Below are 27,452 nucleotides of genomic sequence, written 5' to 3'. Positions count from 1 at the left end.
ATGGAGAGCCGTTATGGTGAGCAGTTGTGGAGAGCAGTTGTGGAGATCAGGTGTGGAGAGCAGTTGTGGAAAGCAGTTATGAAGAGCAGTTATAGAGAGCACTTGTGGAGGGCAGTTGTGGAGATCAGTTATGGAGAGCAGTTTTGGAGAGCAGTTGTGTAGATCAGTTGTAGAGAGCAGTTACGGAGAGCAGTTTTGAAGAGCAGTTATGGGGAGCAGTTGTGGAGAGCAGTTGTGTAGCTCAGTTGTAGAGAGCAGTTATGGAGAACAGTTATGGATAGCAATTATGTATAGTAGTTATGGAGAACAGTTATGGATATCAGTTATGGAGAGCAGTTATAGAGATCAGTTATGAAGAGCAGTTATGGAGAGCAGTTATAGAGATCAGTTATGGAGAGCAGTTATAGAGATCAGTTATGGAGAGCAGTTATGGAGAGCAGTTGTAGAGATCAGTTACAGAGAGCAGTTATGGAGATTAGTTATGGAAAGCAGTTATGGAGAGCTGCAGAGCAGTTACGGAAAGCAGTTGTGGAGATCAGATGTAGAGAGCAGTAATGGAGAGCAGTTATAGAAATCAGTTCTGTAGATCAGTTATAGAGATCAGTTATGGAGAGCAGTTATTGATAACAGTTATAGAAAGCAGTTATGAATAACAGTTATGTAGAGCAGTTATGGATAACAGTTATAGAGAGCAGTTATGGAGAGCAGTTATGGATAACAGTTATAGAGAGCAGTTATGGAGAACAGTTATGGAGATCAGTTATAGAGAGCAGTTATGGAGATAAGTTATAGAGAGCAGTTATGAAGAGCAGTTACGGATAACAGTTATAGAGAGCAGTTATGGAGAGCAGTTATGGATAACAGTTACTGAGAGCAGTTATGGAGAGCAGTTGTAGAGAGCAGTTATGGATAACAATTATGGAGAACAGTTGTGGAGAGCAGTTCTAGAGATTAGTTATGGGGAGCAGTTATGAGGAGCAGTTATGGAGAGCAGTTATGGGAAATAGTTATGGAGAGCAGTTATGGAGAGCAGCTTTGCTGTTTTATCTCTTCTCCAAACATTTTTCCAAAAGGTAAAACCATTTTTACATGATATTATGGTAGGAGAGAGCAGAAAAACACACAATTAATTGTGCAGGCAGATAAGAAAATATTAATAAAGATAAACGGGATATGAAAACACATTTGCCTACTCTCCAGGAATGGCCAGGAGGCTCCCAAATATCAGGTGGTGCTCCCGGCTACCTGGAAGAGTGGGTAAGTCTCCTCGAGCTGGCCACTGCCTCCTGTGCCATACCACGTCTCCCCACCACCCCCTTTAACAAGCCACGACCCCCACTGTGCCGACCTGGCTGCCCCTTCCCAAAAGGGCACAGTAAGTTGGCAAATATGTATTACAGAGAGGATTTTAAGTGTTATAATGTAAAGAATAGTGTCTAGATACACACACTCACTGTACTGTATAATGTAGGCAGATCCAGTAGTTTGGAAAGTTAGTGAGAGTGCAGATCCTGTATTACAGAAAAGACAGTACAGCACCGTGTAGCTGAAGAGGGCAGTGTGTACAGTCCAGACTACCTGAGAACTGCAGAGAGAGTGTCACATACAGGACGCAGCAAATGTGTATCCCTCAGCCAGCGTGTGGCCTCCTCTGCAGGCCTGTAACTATGCGGGGATTGTTGTGTGGCGCTCCCCTGCTACGGAAGCTAGATCTGCCCCAGGACGCCAGTGAGTTAGTGTCCGGGCAGCAGACGGGAGTGCAGCTTCCATTCCAGGGCACACACTCTGGCAGCTGCAGCCCCAGTGTGTGCAGGGTGAGCCTGGCGCAGCCAATGATAGGGTTGAGGGTGATAAGGGCAGGCAGTAATAATGGGGTTACTGCAGGACTGATCAGGCTGTCTGCAGCAGGTGGCCAATGTGCTCTGGAGAGGAATCGATCTCTTCAGCTACACGGTGCTGTACTGTCTATTCTGGAGATGAATCGTTCTCCAGTAACTTCGCCAGGTCAGACCTTTAGTGCAGGCGCCCTCCGTGCAGCAACTTTTATGTAAATAGTACGAAAATATTTTGGAGATATGCTGTAAAAACAAGCAGCATATTCCAGACTAGTTTTACAATTCTTACTAACTAGGGGTCTATTCATGAAGCAGTGAAAAGTGTGAAGAAGTGAACTAGTGGAGAAGTTGCACATGGCAACCAATCAGCATTGAAGTAACATTTATAATTTGCATACTATAAACTTATACAGAGCCGCTGATTGGTCGTCATGGGCAATTTCACCACTGGCTCACTTCTCTCCTCTTTTCACTGCTTCATGAGTAGACCTAAGGACATCCATTCAATCTGAATAGTCTGGACAGCGCATAGAAGGAGGAGCTGTCTATGATGCTGCAGACATTCATTGTATGGTTTCCTAGCAGGTCTGTTATACTGCAGCACATACTGTACAATGAGGAGCTGTCCGTGGTACTGTAGACAGTCATTGTATGGTTTCCTAGCAGGTCTATTATAGCACATACTGTACAATGAGGAGCTGTCCGTGGTACTGCAGACATTCATTGTATGGTTCCCTAGCAGGTCTGTTATACTGCAGCACATACTGTACAATGAGGAGCTGTCCGTGGTACTGCAGACATTCATTGTATGGTTTCCTAGCAGGTCTGTTATAGCACATACTGTACAATGAGGAGATGTCCGTGGTACTGAAGACAATCATTGTATGGTTTCCTAGCAGGTCTATTATAGCACATACTGTACAATGAGGAGCTGTCCGTGGTACTGTAGACAGTCATTGTATGGTTTCCTAGCAGGTCTATTATAGCACATACTGTACAATGAGGAGCTGTCCGTGGTACTGCAGACATTCATTGTATGGTTTCCTAGCAGGTCTATTATAGCACATACTGTACAATGAGGAGCTGTCCGTGGTACTGTAGACATTCATTGTATGGTTTCCTAGCAGGTCTGTTATACTGCAGCACATACTGTACAATGAGGAGCTGTCCATGGTACTGCAGACATTCATTGTATGGTTCCCTAGCAGGTCTGTTATACTGCAGCACATACTGTACAATGAGGAGCTGTCCGTGGTACTGCAGACATTAATTGTATGCTTTCCTAGTAGGTCTGTTATAGCACATACTGTACAATGAGGAGCTGTCCGTGGTACTGCAGACATTCATTGTATGGTTTCCTAGCAGGTCTGTTATAGCACATACCGTACAATGAGGAGCTGTCCGTGGTGCTGCAGACATTCATTGTATGGTCTCCTAGCAGGTCTGTTATAGCACATACTGTACAATGAGGAGCTGTCCGTGGTACTGCAGACAGTCATTGTATGGTTTCCTAGCAGGTCTGTTATAGCACATACTGTACAATGAGGAGCTGTCCCTGGTACTGCAGATATTCATTGTATGGTTTCCTAGCAGGTCTATTATAGCACATACTGTACAATGAGGAGCTGTCCGTGGTACTGTAGACATTCATTGTATGGTTTCCTAGCAGGTCTGTTATACTGCAGCACATACTGTACAATGAGGAGCTGTCCATGGTACTGCAGACATTCATTGTATGGTTCCCTAGCAGGTCTGTTATACTGCAGCACATACTGTACAATGAGGAGCTGTCCGTGGTGCTGCAGACATTCATTGTATGCTTTCCTAGCAGGCCTGTTATAGCACATACTGTACAATGAGGAGCTGTCCGTGGTACTGTAGACAGTCATTGTATGGTTTCCTAGCAGGTCTGTTATACTGTAGCACATACTGTACAATGAGGAGCTGTCCGTGGTACTGCAGACATTCATTGTATGGTTTCCTAGCAGGCCTGTTATAGCACATACTGTACAATGAGGAGCTGTCCGTGGTACTGCAGACATTCATTGTATGGTTTCCTAGTATGTCTGTTATAGCACATACTGTACAATGAGGATCTGTCCGTGGTACTGCAGACATTCATTGTATGGTTTCCTAGCAGGTCTGTTATACTGCAGCACATACTGTACAATGAGGAGCTGTCCGTGATACTGCAGACATTCATTGTATGGTTTCCTAGCAGGTCTATTATAGCACATACTGTACAATGAGGAGCTGTCCGTGGTACTGTAGACAGTCATTGTATGATTTCCTAGCAGGTTTGTTATACTGCAGCACATACTGTACAATGAGGAGCTGTCCGTGGTACTGCAGACATTCATTGTATGGTTTCCTAGCAGGTCTGTTATAGCACATACTGTACAATGAGGAGCTGTCCGTGGTACTGTAGACAGTCATTGTATGGTTTCCTAGCAGGTTTGTTATACTGTAGCACATACTGTACAATGAGGAGCTGTCCGTGGTACTGCAGACATTCATTGTATGGTTTCCTAGCAGGTCTGTTATAGCACATACTGTACAATGAGGAGCTGTCCGTGGTACTGTAGACATTCGTTGTATGGTTTCCTAGTAGGTCTGTTATAGCACATACTGTACAATGAGGAGCTGTCCGTGTGTCAAAGTCAGAAAAATATCTCTATGCACACTACCATATTTGCACCTCACACAGGTCCGTGCTGCGCATGCGTACGCTCTCCCGTACGTGCGCATACTCACAGTCGCGGGCACCCGCAGGCGCACGGTATGCGTATTTACGGTAGAGTTTATGTGATCGTAGCGTGCGACTCAATCGTTACATATTTTCACTATATAATGTATTTTGTAGATCATGGTCCCTTTGATAGATTCTGAAAGTTTGGTTAATATAGAATGTTCGTGAACAGAGAAATCCCTCTTTGTTTGATACGAAGGGTCAGACAGGAGTAATACAGTGGTGTTTAGTACCCATCAGAAGAGTATTTAATTAGCAATATTCCGGTGTTGGTTTGAAGCGGATTAATCGCTCGTGCGAATAGTTATGGACATAAGAAGTTTATGAACATTTACTGTATTTGCACTTACTTATCCATGCGGCGGGAAACCCAGTTTCCCTCCCACCTGAGCTGTTGGAAATAGTCACGGCCCACCTGTATGAATCAACCTATGACCTTTTGTTATGATGCGAGGAGGAATTCCTGTGTCCAATGAACAATGAGATTGTAGGGACCATTGAATTGTATTGTGTGTGGGGCATAAATAGACAAGCCGATCACATCCAGCTCTCACTCTTCAACGGTTATCATTGCTGAAAATCGGGAGCTGGATGTCCAGAGGCGCATGCGATCGTTTCCTTTGTGCGTAAGTTTTTCTCCGCAACTATATTGATCTTCTTGTTATTGTGGGCCAATTTCTCTCTCTCTCTCTCTTCTCCTCTTTCTCTCTTATTTTCCCTTAAATAGTAATTGTATTATATTTCCTGTGTAGTTATCTGGTTAGGTAGTCTATGTTATATTGTAGTGTATGATTTGTATTTGTATTAATTCTTTTGCAAGTATATCATTCAGAATATATATATTAGGCGTTGGACCCTAAGCCCAGGTATCTGTGTATTTCTTATAGTGTTAAGTATTCTCAGAGCGTCGGTGACGCTCAAACAGCTTTTGAGTTAATAAGGTTACACTGTGTTGCATCTACACCCTATCTCTACACTAAGGTTTTACAGCATACTGCATTGTTTATGGTTTAGGTTTAAAGGTTTAACATTGTGAGCGTCAGCGCCGCTGGTGATCTCCTCGTGGTCCCGAGCGTCCGCTACGCTATAGCGAATCATTACGTTAGTCAGCAGCCAATAGCGTGCCTGACAGTGATCTCTTGGCCGTGAGCGAACGTGACGCTTGAGCATCTCGACTACGGCTGAGCGGTTGTTACGCAACGAGCGTACCCTTACGGCACTTCATATGTAAATAGCGTACAGTGTTCTTAGACCTCATAAAGGGTTTTATATATGATAAATATTCAGCTTTATCAATTGCGGGCTCGTCCTGTCCTTCACACATCTCTGCTAGGTAGATACAGCAGACATTATCCATCAGCAAAGGGCGGGAGGTTATATTCCTCGTAGTGCTGTCGGGATAAGCGTCTGCTTCTCTTAGTAAAGGGTGCTGAAGGAATCCAGGAACCGGAGGTAAGAACAACACGCTAGTCTCTTTTAAAACTGTTTATTTTTCTGTCTTGCGTACACACGCACGCACACATATATATCTGCATTTCTTTTTTCATTTGTGTATTTTCGTATATCACTCTCCTGTTTGCCAGTTTTATAGTTGATAAACGTGCTAAGAGAGATTTGTTGCTATTTTATAGTTTAAGAGTAAAAAGGTAATATAGTTAAAGTATAGACAAACACAGCTGTGCCTGAGAGACAAGGCGAAGTCAGTGTGGTGCGCGGTAGATGATAAAGGATCATCTACATTGATAAACGTATAAATTGTGTTACGGTGGATCTTTGCTTTGCGTACACGTGTCTCTAACAAAGGACTGAGACTTGCGTACGCAACCCAAGGGCCGACGCACGCAGCGTATATTACGCAACGGAGCGTACGGGTACGCCCACGTAACTCAAATCACAAGTGTTAATTTTTTTTTCAACGCGGTAAATAGCGCAAGGCGGTAAATAACGCAAGGCGATAAATCGCGCAAATCTATTTTAACATTCGAAATTTAAATTAACAGATCCTTCTCCTAATTGGTAACACATCTGGTCTAAAGAAAATTTCTGCGCAGAAATAGAAATAGAAACAAAAGTATATATGTGGTGAGTGAGTGTTTGTTTTTACAATTTTTGAGGTTGAACCACAAGAAAAGTCGAGTTCTCGTGAGGTACATGCGTGTAAGTGACGTACATGGTGGCTAGGGAGGCATCCCTGGTTAAAACATACAATTTGAGCATTAGAGTGTAGCAGACCAGGAGGTCATACTGTAACAGACCAGGAGGTCATAGCAGACCAGCAGGTTCAGGTACAGCAGACAAGGAAGTCCGCTATACATACAGTCCACAGGCACAACACCAAGAAAGGGTTGGTGCAACACCCATATAGGCCATACAAGCTCTGGCTGAAGGAATTCGCAGCCGTAATTTTCGATTCCACTGGTCGCTCCGTACATAAGATTAGTTGCTTATGTGCTGAACGATTGTACCGCACGTAATTGTGTGCATTAGTAAACCTGACCGGTACTATTTGTGTACGAAGGTCATAAACGCTATTTGTACATTCTAACGTGATTTGTGTAATTTTTTTTATTTTAAGGGAGGTTCGCTGCTCACTCAGGAACTATCCAACAACCAATAGTTACTGGAAAGAGTAAGTGTTCTTCGGATCACCCTCACAGGTTCCAGTAAATAGAGGTTCAGGTCGCAGGGGCCCTGGGTCGAGTACGCCAGCACCATATCGGTGTGATCAGGTCGTATTGGTCGGCGTGGGCGAGTGAGTGGGGTACTCGGTAAACCGCCACCGTCAGCCTATTTTGAACATTTTGGTTTGCGTAAGGGTTGGCTGAATAAAGCAACACCTTCGAACTATGGGGGCCACTTGTTCAGGTAGGGGGCGATCAACCTCGGTTCGGGTTGATTCAGTGAACCGACCAGTCGGGTCGGCAAGGTACATAATGTGTGAGAAATACGGAAGTCACACAGAAGCTTTATGTGATGAATGGGAGAGAATGACAGTACATGACGGGGAGAAATTCCCAAGAGTAGGTAGCTTCAGCACAGAAGTGTTAACGAATTTAAGGAGAAGGATATGTCTCATTAAATCAGCAAAGAGACGAATCAAGCATTATGATTATTTACAGTTGTGGCAACAGGAGGGTGACATACAGAGAGGATTGGCTCAGGCGGCGGGATCTGGCTCGATCAGAAAACTGATAGCCACGGCCCCACCGCCACCATACATATCAGGAGAGAAATTGGTTGCGGAGAATGACGCATTAAGGTGTAACAAACAAACACTTAGCAACTGTGTAAATGTTAAAGATAATGTTAACCAATTAACCAATGCAAGTATTAACCCGTGCAAGTTGTACCCTGTTTTGAACTTTCCTCAGGAGTGTGATCAAGAGGACGAATCGGCAACAATTTCAGCGCTCTCTCTAGCAGCCACCATAGCAGAGACCACAGTAGGCACAGCTCCACCCCCGAGATTAGTAACAAAGGCCCCTAGCGGAGGGATAGGTGAGGTCGTATCAACGGGTAAGTACGGCACCATACACTATGCTGAAACTATTTCACCACAGCCTGTAGAATCTACACAGAATGAGGTTGTTAGAATTAATCCTGTTAAGGTAATAGTAGTTCCAAATGGGAAAACAGACACTTCAGGAGTCACTCCTGTTAGGAACATTGCCATGTACAGCCCATTTTCCCGAATGGAATTAAGGACCATAGTGTCGGAATTCCCTGACCCTAGAAAAGACTTAGTTGCCAGCCAAAAATACATCAGAGACCTAGGTAACACTGTAGAGCCCAACAATAAAGACTGGCAGATATTGCTGAGAGCATGTTTACCCTCCAATGTTGACGCAACTCAATTTTTAGCTGACTGTGGATTAGATCAGGATGTACCTCTTACAGATGTGTACAACAAAGACAACGTAACAAGAATAAGTTTACAGTTAAAAGAGTATTTCCCAGCGGTAGTTAAATGGAACAAGATTTTCTCCATTAGACAGAAAGAGTCAGAAACTGCTGCAGAATATTTTCACAGAGCATTATCAGAAATGGCAAAATACACAGGCATAGAGGACATTAAAACAAACATAAACCATCGAGAAGTAGCAGTATCGGTACTGATGGATGGTTTAAAAGAGTCATTGAAGACTAGGGTACAGACCACACAACCATGTTGGCGAGGTCTGTCTGTGGCTACTTTGAGAGAGGCTGCTATTGATCACGATAGGAACATCACCAGACACAGGGAACAACAAGGTGATAAGTTAATAGCAGTAAGTATACAGGCCCTGACCACAAGGCAGCCTTTGTTTATATCACCAAACCCTGTGGGTAAGTCAAATGTGGTTACTTGTTATTCTTGTCATAAACAGGGACACATGGCACGAGATTGTAGAGTGAAGAATTTACGAAACTCATACCAACCCCCTAGACAACGACACGACATTGGGATCAGGGTCCGCAGAAACGGAGTTATGAGCCACATACAGGGGAAACAAAAAGATACCCCCCGAACAGAGACTGGCAAGCCTCTGGTAGCTCCCAATTAACTCCATCACAAGTAGTTGCTGCCAGCGGGATACAGGGAGGTCACCATACCCAATAGGGGTGTGGCCATACCTGTAATCTGCAGCCAGTAAAATTGATTGCAAGCCTTGGAAGTGAACCAGAAATTGCAATCAATGTAGCTGGTAAATCATTAAACTTTCTTGTAGACACAGGGGCGGCCAAATCAGTGATAAATTCGACAGTGGGCATGAGAACCACTGGTAAGACAATTCCAGCCATAGGGGTAACGGGAGTAGTCCAGCACTACCCTGTTAGCAAACCAGCCGAGATTACAATAGGGCCTTTACATACCAAGCATTCCTTTTTGCTGGCTGCATCGGCACCGACTAATCTCCTGGGAAGAGACTTACTGTGTAAAATGGGGTGCGTCATTTATTGTACTCCTGAAGGTGTATTCTTGGACATACCTGAGAATCACGCTCAGGAAGTGCGAGACATGTTAGACTCCCCGTCAAAATTAATGTCACATACCATTATGACAAATAGGACTCCCTCCCAAGTAGAAGAAATGACATCTCAGATACCAGAGTCACTTTGGACTAAAGATGGACAGGACACTTGATTAATGGCAAACGTAGCTCCGGTAGTTGTACAAGTAAAAGATGGTAGGATAGCTCCAAAAATCCCACAGTACCCTCTGAAGCCAGAGGTGGAGTTAGGAGTGTATCCCGTAATAGAGCGCTTGCTACAACAGGGCATTCTGGTAAGAACGTCCAGCACTGCCAATAGTCCCATCTTCCCTGTTAAAAAGAGTGGGGGGAGGGGTTACCGGCTAGTGCAGGATCTAAGGGGGATTAACAAAATAGTTGAGAGTCAGTTCCCCGTAGTGCCAAATCCAGCTGTCATCCTAATGCAAATCCCTCCCACTGCGAAATTTTTCACTGTTATTGACCTCTGCTCCGCTTTCTTTTCGGTACCTCTGCACCCTGACAGTCAATATTTGTTTGCATTTACATACAGAGGAGTCCAATACACATGGACTCGATTACCACAAGGATTCATAGATAGCCCAAGTATATTTTCCCAGGCTTTGCATGATTGTTTACAGTCTTTCCAACCAGTGAGTGGATCAGTATTAATACAGTACGTGGATGATCTACTACTGTGTTCTGATTCATTGGAAGCATCCCTGAAGGATACGAAACAGCTCCTGTTTCATCTTTCAGACACAGGACACAAGGTTTCCAAAGACAAGTTGCAATTATGCCAAACTAAGGTAAAATATTTGGGACACTGTCTAACACAAGGACTGAGACACCTGACCGCTGATAGAATTCAAGCAATTAGAGACATGACTCTGCCACAAACCCAGCAGCAGATCAGAACATTTTTAGGAATGTGTGGGTATTGCCGTAACTGGATCCCAGGGTTTTCCATTCTAGCGTTACCCTTGCAGGAGATGGTCTCCTCAAACAAACCTGATCGGATTTCGCATACAGACGAGTCTGAGACAGCATTCGAGAGACTTAAACAGTGCCTAACGCAGGCACCAGCATTAGGTATGCCAGACTATGGGAAACCCTTTGAACTATACGGAACAGAAAGTGCTGGTTGCGCGGCAGGCGTACTAACCCAAAAGCACGGTGATGCCAGCAGGCCGGTAGCATATTACAGCGCTCAGCTAGATACGGTAGCGCGATCCCTCCCCACATGCTTGCGAAGCGTTGCTGCAATAGCATTGCTAGTAACGAAAAGCGAAGACGTCGTGCTAGGTCACAACCTCACAATTCATACACCACATGCAGTGTCAGCCTTGTTAAATTCTGCCCAAACCAGACACGTCTCATCAGCGCGGTTTACAAGATGGGAATTGGCACTAATGGCCCCCGTAAACATCACCATAAGGAGATGCAGTGCATTAAATCCTGCAACATATCTCCCAGGTGTGCCTGGACAGGCACAAAGGGTGGAAGATGAGAGTGGTGGGGAAGGAGAATTTAATACAAAGGAAGACACACATGATTGTATGGAATATTTGACCCAAAATTTTACCGCAAGGCCTGACATCAGTGTCAACCCACTGGAAGATGTAGAACTTACGTTCTACACGGACGGTAGTTGTCATAGACAGTCAGACTTGGGAGACTTGTGTACTGGATACGCAGTCGTAGATGACCAAGGCACCATAGAAGCGGAACCGCTAGGCCCACCTCACTCAGCCCAGGTTGCTGAACTGGTCGCCCTAACCAGAGCATGTGAATTGGCTAAGGGCAAATCAGCCAATATCTACACCGATTCTAGATACGCATTCGGGGTAGTCCATGATTTCGGAGCCCTATGGCGCCTCAGAAATTTCATGACGGCAGCTGGTACACCGGTAGCGCATGCAGCTCACATAAAAAGGCTTCTAACAGCGATACAGGAACCCGACAGAGTGGCTGTTATCAAATGTAAAGCACACACATATAGCCAAGACCCAGTATCACTTGGTAACAGCCGAGCAGACGAAGCTGCTAAATTAGCAGCTGCTACCCCCAGGCAGACAGACACCACACAACTGATGGTATTTAATACCATCAACACACAGAAGTTGTGTGAGATGCAAAATTTGTGTTCCACACAGGAAAAGGCAGTCTGGAAGGCAAAAGGATATGGCCAGGAGTCCTCAGGACTCTGGACGGATGGACACGGTAAACCAGTGGCCCCCAGAGCATACCTTCCATGTTTAGCTGAGGCAGCTCACGGGCTGACGCATCTGGGCAAGGAAGGGATGTGCAAGTTGGTAAGAGCATATTGGTGTGCCCCAGGATTTTCATCTCATGCGAGTAAAAGGGCAATGTCATGCCTTACCTGTCTGAGAAAGAACATCGGAAAGGCAATACCTACAGAACCATCTCATATCCCACCTGCCGGCGGCCCTTTCCAGGTAATACAGATTGACTTTATTCAATTACCCCCTTGTCGAAATTTGAAATATGTACTTGTTTGTATAGATGTTTTTTCAAATTGGGTCGAAGCATTTCCGGCGGCCACAAATACCGCTATGTTTACTGCTAAGAAAATTGTGCAGGAATTTGTATGTAGATATGGTATCCCTAGAATTATCGAAAGTGATAGGGGTACCCATTTTACAGGTGATGTCTTTCAAGGAATGTGTAAATTGATGGGAATTGATAGCAAGCTGCACACTCCATACCGTCCACAGGCGAGTGCGAAAGTGGAAAGAGTGAACAGCACTATTAAAAATAAACTGAGTAAAGTGATGGCAGAGACAGGATTGACATGGCCAGAAGCTTTACCCATTGTACTGTACAGCATCAGAACCACTCCCAGGTCCCCTCTTAATCTGTCTCCCTTTGAAATCTTGTTTGGTCGACAACCGCATGTTATGATTAACCCTCAGGATGATTTGAAGTGTAACAATGAAGTGACTGTAAAATACTTGATTAACATGAGTAAACAGTTAAGGAATCAAAATGATAATCTGAAGTTAGTGATTCCTGATCTACCAGATAGTAATTGTCATGACATTGAACCTGGGGATTATGTAATGATACGGAATTTTCTACGCTCAGGTTGTCTTATTGACAGATGGGAAGGACCATACCAGGTCTTATTGACTAGCACTACAGCATTGAAGGTTGCTGAGAGAGAGACTTGGGTTCATTCGTCCCACTGTAAAAAGGTTGCTGATCCAGCGAGGTCCCGTGATAAGGAACAGACGGTAGAGGTTGTATCACTGGAGTGTCTGTTCCAGGAAGATTGAGGCGGCACCTGAGCATTGAAAATCACAAGACCAAAAGCAGTTGTCGATCCCCTGTTCCCTTTTATTGTTTTTCTCCAACTTCCCATCTCCTCTCCCTCAAATTAGTTTTTCCCCCTTCTCATTCTTCTCCGTTTCCTCCTACAAGATGGACTTGCCCCAAGAGACTGTGATCCGGATTTTCCTGTTGACCATGATGTTGACCAGAGCAGTCTGTTCCGGCGAGAGTACCATGGAGGTCGAGAGAGGTTCTGGAATGGGTTCTGATGACAGAGATGGAGGCGTAGTTTTCCAAGAACAACATAATCAACAAGCAAAGGCGAGTATCAGAAAACGATCCGATAGCATTGACCATAGAAGGAATTGTGAAGGATTGTTAGCTGAAGAAAACTGTATCTGTCGGCTCTGTAACAATGTCATTGAGGATGGGTGCATAAAGAAATGCCAATCCAGTTTTAATATCCATATGGACCGGCATCCATTGAGTGACTATCACTCCTTAGTGGGTAGTGTGTTAAATAAAACAGATTGTTGGGTATGCTCTCAAGTACCTCAAGGTCATAGCAAATCAGGGCTAGTACCATTTCCTTTAACGTTAGGGGAGGTACTTGAGTTAAGTGGTGGGAGACCGGTGGACAGGAGGTTTAATATCTCCAGCCCTCCTAGTTTGAAGCTCCACCAATACCATGTGGATAGGTCCCTATTATGTTTTAACATCTCCAATCCCCGAAAGCCGGGAAATTGGGAAGTGTCATGGAGTAATCAAACCATGACCTTTTCGCATAGAGCAGATAGAATGCCTACAGATACAGAGCTTATACGCCACATAGCCAGTAGAGGAAAATCTTTCCGGTATAGGTATACCTTAGGAAATAGGATTACGAGAGTTGGAGAGGTATCACCAGGATACTGTGCACATATCGTACAACCTGATACGTGTACTAAGCAGATGGAAGAATTAGGGTTAGGAGATTTCACATGGAAGGTGTGTAATATGGTTATGTCCTACTCCGTCCCATATGTTCTCCCCGATGATGCATATTTCATATGCGGGAGAAAGGCGTATAAGTGGCTTGCCCCAAACTCTGAAGGATTGTGTTATATTGGAAAAGTACTGCCTGAAGTAATGACTGTATCACATGACAAAATGAAAGACATACACCGTGTTGCCCAAACTCCTTATACTCACACCCATTACGAGCACGTAGTTAAACGGCACCTGATAGAAAGAACAGAGCATCCGGCCTCTGACATGATCCATGAATCCACCGGGATTCAGTTTCTAATCGCGTTAGATATCACTCGCACCGCTAGAGGAGTGTTGAATTATAAATACATATCTGCGCTCGCCAATTTGTTAGATAATATCACTGAAATGTATGATGACACGTTTAGGTATACTGGAAGAGAACTTCAAGCTTATAAAACAGAACTGGTACAGCATAGAATGGTTCTTAATTACCTCACAGCAGTGACAGGCGGATATTGTGTCACACTGGCAACACAATACGGCGTGAAATGTTGCACATATATTACGAATAGCACCGAGGACCCGGTCGAGGTCATAGACCAAAAGATGGACGATATTCTCCAACTGAAGTGGGAATTTCGCAGGAGACACAATCTCACTCTTGCTGCTGTAGGTAATGAGCTGACTGGTTGGGTGTCATGGTTGAACCCGCGAAATTGGTTCTCTGGTTTAGGAGACTGGGCTCAAGGAGTCATAATGGATGTTGGGAAGTTTCTCCTATGTATCTTAGGTGTTATCATAACGATTGGTTTGATATTTAGATGCGGTCAGGCTTTAATGAGGTGCAATCGTCGTACTAGGGTAATGAGTTTAAGGAGTGAGGAAACTGTAATTCCAATGGACTTGATTTATGACCCAAATGTAGAAACAATGATGTGATGAAAATGCGATTTCTACGGTCCGTTTCTTTCACCTGTTTTTCCGTTTCCTCCAAGGTAAAAAGACCCACTTGGACGAGGAATTTGATGAGCCGATATACAGACAACAGAGGGATTAAAGAAGAAGTTTTGACAACCTGATACACAGATTTTTTATGAACTATGCCATGGATCCCCAGTTTCCCTAGAAATTTTAAAATTACGCTAGCCCAACACTTTTGTAAATCTATGGACATTGACAGCTTTTGCTCGCACCTTATGGGCAAAAGCACAAAGAAGACTGCATTCAACAGACACCAAACAAGACCTCAATCGACGAATGTACATTTACCTGACATAGAATACCACCGCATTTACCGTAATTATGTTTTTTCTTCATTTCTACAACCCTCAGGTAATGACACACATAGTCGATAGGGAATACAGGCACAGATATCAGCAATCACATATCTCCCCCATTCATGTATCATCAACTAAAATGTGCTCCCCCATTTTGTTACAACCAAAGCCGAAAAGAGCTCGGTAAAGTTTGACAGCCCATCCACAGACCCGTACCACGGGATAAGAAGGAATTCAAATGTATACTTCGCAATACCTCGAAGCTTGATGTACCACACGTATGGCACGATGATACATGACCCCCCAAACATGGACTCATACACACATGCTTCTGCTATCTCACTAGGTCATACCCTCTTCACACCTTCTCCTCTCTCCTCCCTTACCCAACCATGGAAATGTATTAACCCCTGACATATATTTTTCTCTTTTTGAAATGTTTTAGAAGGTGGCAGTTATTATTGACTGCCAAAGGGTGGACTGTCAAAGTCAGAAAAATATCTCTATGCACACTACCATATTTGCACCTCACACAGGTCCGTGCTGCGCATGCGTACGCTCTCCCGTACGTGCGCATACTCACAGTCGCGGGCACCCGCAGGCGCACGGTATGCGTATTTACGGTAGAGTTTATGTGATCGTAGCGTGCGACTCAATCGTTACATATTTTCACTATATAATGTATTTTGTAGATCATGGTCCCTTTGATAGATTCTGAAAGTTTGGTTAATATAGAATGTTCGTGAACAGAGAAATCCCTCTTTGTTTGATACGAAGGGTCAGACAGGAGTAATACAGTGGTGTTTAGTACCCATCAGAAGAGTATTTAATTAGCAATATTCCGGTGTTGGTTTGAAGCGGATTAATCGCTCGTGCGAATAGTTATGGACATAAGAAGTTTATGAACATTTACTGTATTTGCACTTACTTATCCATGCGGCGGGAAACCCAGTTTCCCTCCCACCTGAGCTGTTGGAAATAGTCACGGCCCACCTGTATGAATCAACCTATGACCTTTTGTTATGATGCGAGGAGGAATTCCTGTGTCCAATGAACAATGAGATTGTAGGGACCATTGAATTGTATTGTGTGTGGGGCATAAATAGACAAGCCGATCACATCCAGCTCTCACTCTTCAACGGTTATCATTGCTGAAAATTGGGAGCTGGATGTCCAGAGGCGCATGCGATCGTTTCCTTTGTGCGTAAGTTTTTCTCCGCAACTATATTAATCTTATTGTTATTGTGGGCCAATTTCTCTCTCTCTCTCTCTTCTCCTCTTTCTCTCTTATTTTCCCTTAAATAGTAATTGTATTATATTTCCTGTGTAGTTATCTGGTTAGGTAGTCTATGTTATATTGTAGTGTATGATTTGTACTTGTATTAGGTGTTTTGCAAGTATATCATTCAGAATATATATATTAGGCGTTGGACCCTAACCCAGGTATCTGTGTATTTCTTATAGTGTTAAGTATTCTCAGAGCGTCGGTGACGCTCAAACAGCTTTTAAATTAATAAGGTTACACTGTGTTGCATCTACACCCTATCTCTACACTAAGGTTTTACAGCATACTGCATTGTTTATGGTTTAGGTTTAAAGGTTTAACATTGTGAGCGTCAGCGCCGCTGGTGATCTCCTCGTGGTCCCGAGCGTCCGCTACGCTATAGCGAATCATTACGTTAGTCAGCAGCCAATAGCGTGCCTGCCAGTGATCTCTTGGCCGTGAGCGAACGTGACGCTTGAGCGTCTCGACTACGGCTGAGCGGTTGTTACGCAACGAGCGTACCCTTACGGTACTTCATACGTAAATAGCGTACAGTGTTCTTAGACCTCATAAAGGGTTTTATATACGATAAATATTCAGCTTTATCACGTGGTACTGTAGACATTCATTGCATGGTTTCCTAGTATGTCTGTTATAGCACATACTGTACAATGAGGAGCTGTCCGTGGTGCTGCAGACATTCATTGTATTGTTTCCTAGCAGGTCTGTTATACTGCAGCACATACTGTACAATGAGGAGCTGTCCGTGGTACTGCAGACATTCATTGTATGGTTTCCTAGCAGGTCTATTATAGCACATACTGTACAATGAGGAGCTGTCCGTGGTACTGTAGACATTCATTGTATGGTTTCCTAGCAGGTCTGTTATACTGCAGCACATACTGTACAATGAGGAGCTGTCCGTGGTACTGCAGACATTCATTGTATGGTTTCCTAGCAGGTCTGTTATACTGCAGCACATACTGTACAATGAGGAGCTGTCCGTGGTGCTGCAGATATTCATTGTATGGTTTCCTAGCAGGTCTGTTATACTGCAGCACATACTGTACAATGAGGAGCTGTCCGTGGTACTGCAGACATTCATTGTATGGTTTCCTAGCAGGTCTATTATAGCACATACTGTACAATGAAGAGCTGTCCATGGTACTGCAGACATTCATTGTATGGTTTCCTAGCAGGTCTGTTATAGCACATACTGTACAATGAGGAGCTGTCCGTGGTACTGCAGACATTCATTGTATGGTTTCCTAGCAGGTCTGTTATAGCACATACTGTACAATGAGGAGCTGTCCGTGGTACTGCAGACATTCATTGTATGGTTTCCTAGCAGGTCTGTTATAGCACATACTGTACAATGAGGAGATGTCTGTGGTGCTGCAGACATTCATTGTATGGTTTCCTAGCAGGGCTGTTATAGCACATACTGTACAATGAGGAGCTGTCCGTGGTACTGCAGAGATTCATTGTATGGTTTCCTAGCAGGTCTGTTATAGCACATACTGTACAATGAGGAGCTGTCCGTGGTACTGCAGACAGTCATTGTATGGTTTCCTAGCAGGTCTGTTATACTGTAGCACATACTGTACAATGAGGAACTGTCCGTGGTGCTGCAGACATTCATTGTATGGTTTCCTAGCAGGTCTGTTATAGCACATACCGTACAATGAGGAGCTGTCCGTGGTACTGGAGACAAATGAGGAGCTGTCCGTGGCACTGCAGACATTCATTGTATGGTCTCCTAGCAGTTCTGTTATAGCACATACTGTACAATGAGGAGCTGTCCGTGGTAATGCAGACAGTCATTGTATGGTTTCCTAGCAGGTCTGTTATAGCACATACTGTACAATGAGGAGCTGTCCGTGGTACTGCAGACATTCATTGTATGGTTTCCTAGCAGGTCTATTATAGCACATACTGTACAATGAGGAGCTGTCCGTGGTACTGTAGACATTCATTGTATGGTTTCCTAGCAGGTCTGTTATACTGCAGCACATACTGTACAATGAGGAGCTGTCCGTGGTGCTGCAGACATTCATTGTATGCTTTCCTAGCAGGCCTGTTATAGCACATACTGTACAATGAGGAGCTGTCCGTGGTACTGTAGACAGTCATTGTATGGTTTCCTAGCAGGTCTGTTATACTGTAGCACATACTGTACAATGAGCAGCTGTCCGTGGTACTGCAGACATTCATTGTATGGTTTCCTAGCAGGTTTGTTATACTGTAGAACATACTGTACAATGAGGAGCTGTCCGTGGTACTGTAGACATTCATTGTATGGTTTTCTAGCAGGTCTGTTATACTGCAGCACATACTGTACATTGAGGAGCTGTCCGTGGTACTGTACACAGTCATTGTATGGTTTCCTAGCAGGTTTGTTATACTGTAGCACATACTGTACAATGAGGATCTGTCCGTGGTACTGCAGACATTCATTGTATGGTTTCCTAGCAGGTCTATTATAGCACATACTGTACAATGAGGAGCTGTCTGTGGTACTGTAGACATTCATTGTATGGTTTCCTAGCAGGTCTGTTATACTGCAGCACATAGTGTACAATGAGGAACTGTCCGTGGTACTGCAGACATTCATTGTATGGTTTCCTAGCAGGTCTGTTATAGCACATACTGTACAATGAGGAGCTGTCCGTGGTACTGCAGACATTCATTGTATGATTTCCTAGCAGGTCTGTTGTAGCACATACTGTACAATGAGGAGCTGTCCGTGGTACTGTAGACATTCGTTGTATGGTTTCCTAGTAGGTCTGTTATAGCACATACTGTACAATGAGGAGCTGTCCGTGGTACTGCAGACATTCATTGTATGGTTTCCTAGCAGGTCTGTTATAGCACATAATGTACAATGAGGAGATGTCCGTGGTGCTGCAGACATTCATTGTATGGTTTCCTAGCAGGGCTGTTATAGCACATACTGTACAATGAGGAGCTGTCCGTGGTACTGCAGAGATTCATTGTATGGTTTCCTAGCAGGTCTGTTATAGCACATACTGTACAATGAGGAGCTGTCCGTGGTACTGCAGACAGTCATTGTATGGTTTCCTAGCAGGTCTGTTATACTGTAGCACATACTGTACAATGAGGAACTGTCCGTGGTGCTGCAGACATTCATTGTATGGTTTCCTAGCAGGTCTGTTATAGCACATACTGTACAATGAGGAGCTGTCCGTGGTACTGTAGACATTCATTGTATGGTTTCCTAGCAGGTCTGTTATAGCACCTACCGTACAATGAGGAGCTGTCCGTGGTACTGCAGACAAATGAGGAGCTGTCCGTGGCACTGCAGACATTCATTGTATGGTCTCCTAGCATTGTATGGTCTCCTATAACAGACCTGCTAGGAAACCATACAATGAATGTCTGCAGTACCACGGACAGCTCCTCATTCTACAGTATGTGCTGCAGTATAATGTACAATGAGGAGCTGTCCGTGGTACTGCAGACATTCATTGTATGGTTTCCTAGCAGGTCTATTATAGCACATACTGTACAATGAGGAGCTGTCCGTGGTACTGTAGACGTTCATTGTATGGTTTCCTAGCAGGTCTGTTATACTGCAGCACATACTGTACAATGAGGAGCTGTCCGTGGTACTGCAGACATTCATTGTATGCTTTCCTAGCAGGCCTGTTATAGCACATACTGTACAATGAGGAGCTGTCCGTGGTACTGTAGACAGTCATTGTATGGTTTCCTAGCAGGTCTGTTATACTGTAGCACATACTGTACAATGAGGAGCTGTCCGTGGTGCTGCAGACATTCATTGTATGGTTTCCTAGCAGGTCTGTTATACTGCAGCACATACTGTACAATGAGGAGCTGTCCGTGGTACTGCAGACATTCATTGTATGGTTTTCTAGCAGGTCTGTTATACTGCAGCACATACTGTACAATGAGAAGCTGTCCGTGGTACTGCAGACAGTCATTGTATGGTTTCCTAGCAGGTCTGTTATAGCACATACTGTACAATGAGGAGCTGTCCGTGGTACTGCAGACATTCATTGTATGGTTTCCTAGCAGGTCTATTATAGCACATACTGTACAATGAGGAGCTGTCCGTGGTACTGTAGACATTCATTGTATGGTTTCCTAGCAGGTCTGTTATACTGCAGCACATACTGTACAATGAGGAGCTGTCCGTGGTACTGCAGACATTCATTGTATGCTTTCCTAGCAGGCCTGTTATAGCACATACTGTACAATGAGGAGCTGTCCGTGGTACTGTATGGTTTCCTAGCAGGTCTGTTATACTGTAGCACATACTGTACAATGAGGAGCTGTCCGTGGTGCTGCAGACATTCATTGTATGGTTTCCTAGCAGGTCTGTTATACTGCAGCACATACTGTACAATGAGGAGCTGTCCGTGGTACTGCAGACATTCATTGTATGGTTTCCTAGCAGGTCTATTATAGCACATACTGTACAATGAGGAGCTGTCCGTGGTACTGTAGACATTCATTGTATGGTTTCCTAGCAGGTCTGTTATTCTGCAGCACATACTGTACAATGAGGAGCTGTCCGTGGTACTGTAGACATCCATTGTATGGTTTCCTAGCAGGTCTGTTATACTGCAGCACATACTGTAGAATGAGGAGCTGTCCGTGGTACTGCAGACATTCATTGTATGGTTTCCTAGCAGGTCTGTTATAGCACATACTGTACAATGAGGAGCTGTCCGTGGTACTGCAGACATTCATTGTATGGTTTCCTAGCAAGTCTGTTATAGCACATACTGTACAATGAGGAGCTGTCCGTGGTACTGCAGACATTCATTGTATGGTTTCCTAGCAGGTCTATTATAGCACATACTGTACAATGAGGAGCTGTCCATGGTACTGCAGACATTCATTGTATGGTTTCCTATCAGGTCTGTTATAGCACATACTGTACAATAAGGAGCTGTCCGTGGCACTGCAGACATTCATTGTATGGTTTTCTAGCAGGTCTGTTATACTGTAGCACATACTGTACAATGAGGAGCTGTCCGTGGTACTGCAGACAGTCATTGTATGGTTTCCTAGCAGGTCTGTTATACTGTAGCACATACTGTACAATGAGGAACTGTCCATGGTGCTGCAGACATTCATTGTATGGTTTCCTAGCAGGTCTGTTATAGCACATACTGTACAATAAGGAGCTGTCCGTGGTACTGCAGACATTCATTGTATGGTTTTTTAGCAGGTCTGTTATACTGCAGCACATACTGTACAATGAGGAGCTGTCCGTGGTACTGCAGACATTCATTGTATGGTTTCCTAGCAGGTCTGTTATACTGCAGCACATACTGTACAATGAGGAGCTGTCCGTGGCACTGTAGACATTCATTGTATGGTTTCCTAGCAGATCTGTTATAGCACATACTGTACAATGAGGAACTGTCCGTGGTGCTGCAGACATTCGTTGTATGGTTTCCTAGCAGGTCTGTTATAGCACATACTGTACAATGAGGAGCTGTCCATGGTACTGCAGACATTCATTGTATGGTTTCCTAGCAGGTCTGTTATACTGCAGCACATACTGTACAATGAGGAACTGTCCGTGGTACTGCAGACATTCATTGTATGGTTTCCTAGCAGTAATGTTATAGCACATACTGTACAATGAGGAGCTGTCCGTGGTACTGCAGACATTCATTGTATGGTTTCCTAGGAGGTCTGTTATAGCACATACTGTACAATGAGGAGCTGTCCGTGGTACTGTAGACACTCATTGTATGGTTTTCTAGCAGGTCTGTTATAGCACATACTGTACAATGAGGAGCTGTCCATGGTACTGCAGACATTCATTGTATGGTTTCCTAGCAGGTCTGTTATACTGCAGCACATACTGTACAATGAGGAACTGTCCGTGGTACTGCAGACATTCATTGTATGGTTTCCTAGCAGGTATGTTATAGCACATACTGTACAATGAGGAGCTCTCCGTGGTACTGCAGACATTCATTGTATGGTTTCCTAGGAGGTCTGTTATAGCACATACTGTACAATGAGGAGCTGTCCGTGGTACTGTAGACACTCATTGTATGGTTTCCTAGCAGGTCTGTTATAGCACATACTGTACAATGAGGAGCTGTCCGTGGGACTGCAGACATTCATTGAATGGTTTCCTAGCAGGTCTGTTATACTGCAGCACATACTGTACAATGAGGAACTGTCCGTGGTACTGCAGACATTCATTGTATGGTTTCCTAGGAGGTATGTTATAGCACATACTGTACAATGAGGAGCTGTCCGTGGTACTGCAGACATTCATTGTATGGTTTCCTAGCAGGTCTGTTATAGCACATACTGTACAATGAGGAGCTGTCCGTGGTGCTGCAGACATTCATTGTATGGTTTCCTAGCAGGGCTGTTATAGCACATACTGTACAATGAGGAGCTGTCCGTGGTACTGCAGACATTCATTGTATGGTTTCCTAGCAGGTCTGTTATAGCACATACTGTACAATGAGGAGCTGTCCGTGGTACTGCAGACAGTCATTGTATGGTTTCCTAGCAGGTCTGTTATACTGTAGCACATACTGTACAATGAGGAACTGTCCGTGGTGCTGCAGACATTCATTGTATGGTTTCCTAGCAGGTCTGTTATAGCACATACTGTACAATAAGGAGCTGTCCGTGGTACTGCAGACATTCATTGTATGGTTTTCTAGCAGGTCTGTTATACTGCAGCACATACTGTACAATGAGGAGCTGTCCGTGGTACTGCAGACATTCATTGTATGGTTTCCTAGCAGGTCTGTTATACTGCAGCACATACTGTACAATGAGGAGCTGTCCGTGGCACTGTAGACATTCATTGTATGGTTTCCTAGCAGGTCTGTTATACTGTAGCACATACTGTACAATGAGGAACTGTCCGTGGTGCTGCAGACATTCATTGTATGGTTTCCTAGCAGGTCTGTTATAGCACATACTGTACAATAAGGAGCTGTCCGTGGTACTGCAGACATTCATTGTATGGTTTTCTAGCAGGTCTGTTATACTGCAGCACATACTGTACAATGAGGAGCTGTCCGTGGTACTGCAGACATTTATTGTATGGTTTCCTAGCAGGTCTGTTATAGCACATACTGTACAATGAGGAGCTGTCCGTGGTACTGTAGACACTCATTGTATGGTTTCCTAGCAGGTCTGTTATACTGTAGCACATACTGTACAATGAGGAGCTGTCCGTGGTGCTGCAGACATTCATTGTATGGTTTCCTAGCAGGTCTGTTATACTGTCGGACATACTCTACAATGAGGAGCTGTCCGTGGCACTGCAGACATTCATTGTATGGTTTCCTAGCAGGTCTGTTATAGCACATACTGTACAATGAGGAGCTGTCCGTGGTACTGCAGACATTCATTGTATGGTTTCCTAGCAGGTCTATTATAGCACATACTGTACAATGAGGAGCTGTCCGTGGTACTGCAGACATTCATTGTATGGTTTCCTAGCAGGTCTGTTATAGCACATACTGTACAATGAGGAGCTGTCCGTGGTACTGTAGACATTCATTGTATGGTTTCCTAGCAGGTCTGTTATAGCACATACTGTACAATGAGGAGCTGTCCGTGGTACTGTAGACACTCATTGTATGGTTTCCTAGCAGGTCTGTTATACTGTAGCACATACTGTACAATGAGGAGCTGTCCGTGGTGCTGCAGACATTCATTGTATGGTTTCCTAGCAGGTCTGTTATAGCACATACTGTACAATGAGGAGCTGTCCGTGGTGCTGCAGACATTCATTGTATGATTTCCTAGCAGGTCTTTTATAACACATACTGTACAATGAGGAACTGTCCGTGGTACTGCAGACAGTCATTGTATGGTATCCTAGCAGGTCTGTTATATCACATACTGTACAATGAGGAACTGTCCGTGGTACTGCAGACATTCATTGTATGGTTTCATAGCAGGTCTGTTATAGCACATATTGTACAATGAGGAGCTGTCCAGCTGTCCGTGGTACTGTAGACAGTCATTGTATGGTTTCCTAGCAGGTCTGTTATAGCACATACTGTACAATGAGGAGCTGTCCGTGGTACTGCAGACAGTCATTGTATGGTTTCCTAGCAGGTCTGTAATAGCACATACTGTACAATGAGGAACTGTCCGTGGTACTGCAGACAATCATTGTATGCTTTCCTAGCAGGTCTGTTATAGCACATACTGTACAATGAGGAGCTGTCCGTGGTACTGCAGACATTCATTGTATGGTTTCCTAGCAGGTCTGTTATACTGTAGCACATACTGTACAATGAGGAGCTGTCCGTGGTGCTGCAGACATTCATTGTATGGTTTCCTAGCAGGTCTGTTATACTGTAGCACATACTGTACAATGAGGAGCTGTCCGTGGTACTGCAGACAGTCATTGTATGATTTCCTATTTGGCTGTTATAGCACATACTGTACAATGAGGAACTGTCCGTGGTACTGCAGACAGTCATTGTATGTTTTCCTAGCTGGTCTGTTATAGCACATACTGTACAATGAGGAACTGTCCGTGGTACTGCAGACATTCATTGTATGGTTTCCTAGCAGGTCTGTTATAGCACATACTGTACAAAGAGGAGCTGTCCATGGCACTGCAGACATTCATTGTATGGTTTCCTAGCAGGTCTGTTATAGCACATACTGTACAATGAGGAGCTGTCCGTGGCGCTGCAGACATTCATTGTATGGTTTCCTAGCAGGTCTGTTATAGCACATACTGTACAATGAGGAGCTGTCCGTGGTACTGCAGACATTCATTGTATAGTTTCCTAGCAGGTCTGTTATAGCACATACTGTACAATGAGGAGCTGTCTGTGGTGCTGCAGACATTCATTGTATGGTTTCCTAGCAGGTCTGTTTTAGCACATACAATGAGGAGCTGTCCGTGGTACTGCAGACAGTCATTGTATGATTTCCTAGCAGGTCTGTTATAGCACATACTGTACAATGAGGAACTCTCCGTGGTACTGCAGACAGTCATTGTATGGTTTCCTAGCAGGTCTGTTATAGCACATACTGTACAATGAGGAACTGTCCGTGGTACTGCAGACATTCATTGTATGGTTTCCTAGCAGGTGTTATAGCACATACTGTATAATGAGGAGCTTTCCGTGGTACTGCAGACATTCATTGTATGGTTTCCTAGCAGGTTTGTTATAGCACATACTGTACAATGAGGAGCTGTCCGTGGCACTGCAGACATTCATTGTATGGTTTCCTAGCAGGTCTGTTATAGCACATACTGTACAATGAGGAGCTGTCCGTGGTGCTGCAGACATTCATTGTATGGTTTCCTAGCAGGTCTGTTATAGCACATACTGTACAATGAGGAGCTGTCCGTGGTACTGCAGACATTCATTGTATGGTTTCCTAGCAGGTCTGTTATAGCACATACTGTACAATGAGGAGCTGTCCGTGGTGCTGCAGACATTCATTGTATGGTTTCCTAGCAGGTCTGTTATAGCACATACTGTACAATGAGGAGCTGTCCGTGGTACTGCAGACATTCATTGTATGGTTTCCTAGCAGGTCTATTATAGCACATACTGTACAATTAGGAGCTGTCCGTGGTACTGCAGACATTCATTGTATGGTTTCCTAGCAGGTCTGTTATAGCACATACTGTACAATGAGGAGCTGTCCGTGGTACTGTAGACATTAATTGTATGGTTTCCTAGCAGGTCTGTTATAGCACATACTGTACAATGAGGAGCTGTCCGTGGTACTGTAGACACTCATTGTATGGTTTCCTAGCAGGTCTGTTATACTGTAGCACATACTGTACAATGAGGAGCTGTCCGTGGTGCTGCAGACATTCATTGTATGGATTTCTAGCAGGTCTGTTATACTGTAGGACATACTCTACAATGAGGAGCTGTCCGTGGCACTGCAGACATTCATTGTATTGTTTCCTAGCAGGTCTGTTATAGCACATACTGTACAATGAGGAGCTGTCCGTGGTACTGCAGACATTCATTGTATGGTTTCCTAGCAGGTCTATTATAGCACATACTGTACAATGAGGAGCTGTCCGTGGTACTGCAGACATTCATTGTATGGTTTCCTAGCAGGTCTGTTATAGCACATACTGTACAATGAGGAGCTGTCCGTGGTACTGTAGACATTCATTGTATGGTTTCCTAGCAGGTCTGTTATAGCACATACTGTACAATGAGGAGCTGTCCGTGGTACTGTAGACACTCATTGTATGGTTTCCTAGCAGGTCTGTTATACTGTAGCACATACTGTACAATGAGGAGCTGACCGTGGTGCTGCAGACATTCATTGTATGGTTTCCTAGCAGGTCTGTTATAGCACATACTGTACAATGAGGAGCTGTCCGTGGTGCTGCAGACATTTATTGTATGGTTTCCTAGCAGGTCTGTTTTAGCACATACTGTACAATGAGGAGCTGTCCTTGGTACTGCAGACAGTCATTGTATGATTTCCTAGCAGGTCTTTTATAACACATACTGTACAATGAGGAACTGTCCGTGGTACTGCAGACAGTCATTGTATGGTATCCTAGCAGGTCTGTTATATCACATACTGTACAATGAGGAACTGTCCGTGGTACTGCAGACATTCATTGTATGGTTTCGTAGCAGGTCTGTTATAGCACATATTGTACAATGAGGAGCTGTCCAGCTGTCCGTGGTACTGTAGACAGTCATTGTATGGTTTCCTAGCAGGTCTGTTATAGCACATACTGTACGATGAGGAGCTGTCCGTGGTACTGCAGACAGTCATTGTATGGTTTCCTAGCAGGTCTGTAATAGCACATACTGTACAATGAGGAACTGTCCGTGGTACTGCAGACAATCATTGTATGCTTTCCTAGCAGGTCTGTTATAGCACATACTGTACAATGAGGAGCTGTCCGTGGTACTGCAGACATTCATTGTATGGTTTCCTAGCAGGTCTGTTATACTGTAGCACATACTGTACAATGAGGAGCTGTCCGTGGTGCTGCAGACATTCATTGTATGGTTTCCTAGCAGGTCTGTTATACTGTAGCACATACTGTACAATGAGGAGCTGTCCGTGGTACTGCAGACAGTCATTGTA

This window comes from Pseudophryne corroboree, chromosome 10 (assembly GCF_028390025.1).
Source record: "Pseudophryne corroboree isolate aPseCor3 chromosome 10, aPseCor3.hap2, whole genome shotgun sequence".
Taxonomy (NCBI): domain Eukaryota; kingdom Metazoa; phylum Chordata; class Amphibia; order Anura; family Myobatrachidae; genus Pseudophryne; species Pseudophryne corroboree.
The sequence above is the reverse complement of the archived record's forward strand: the minus strand, read 5'-3'. Positions refer to the sequence as shown.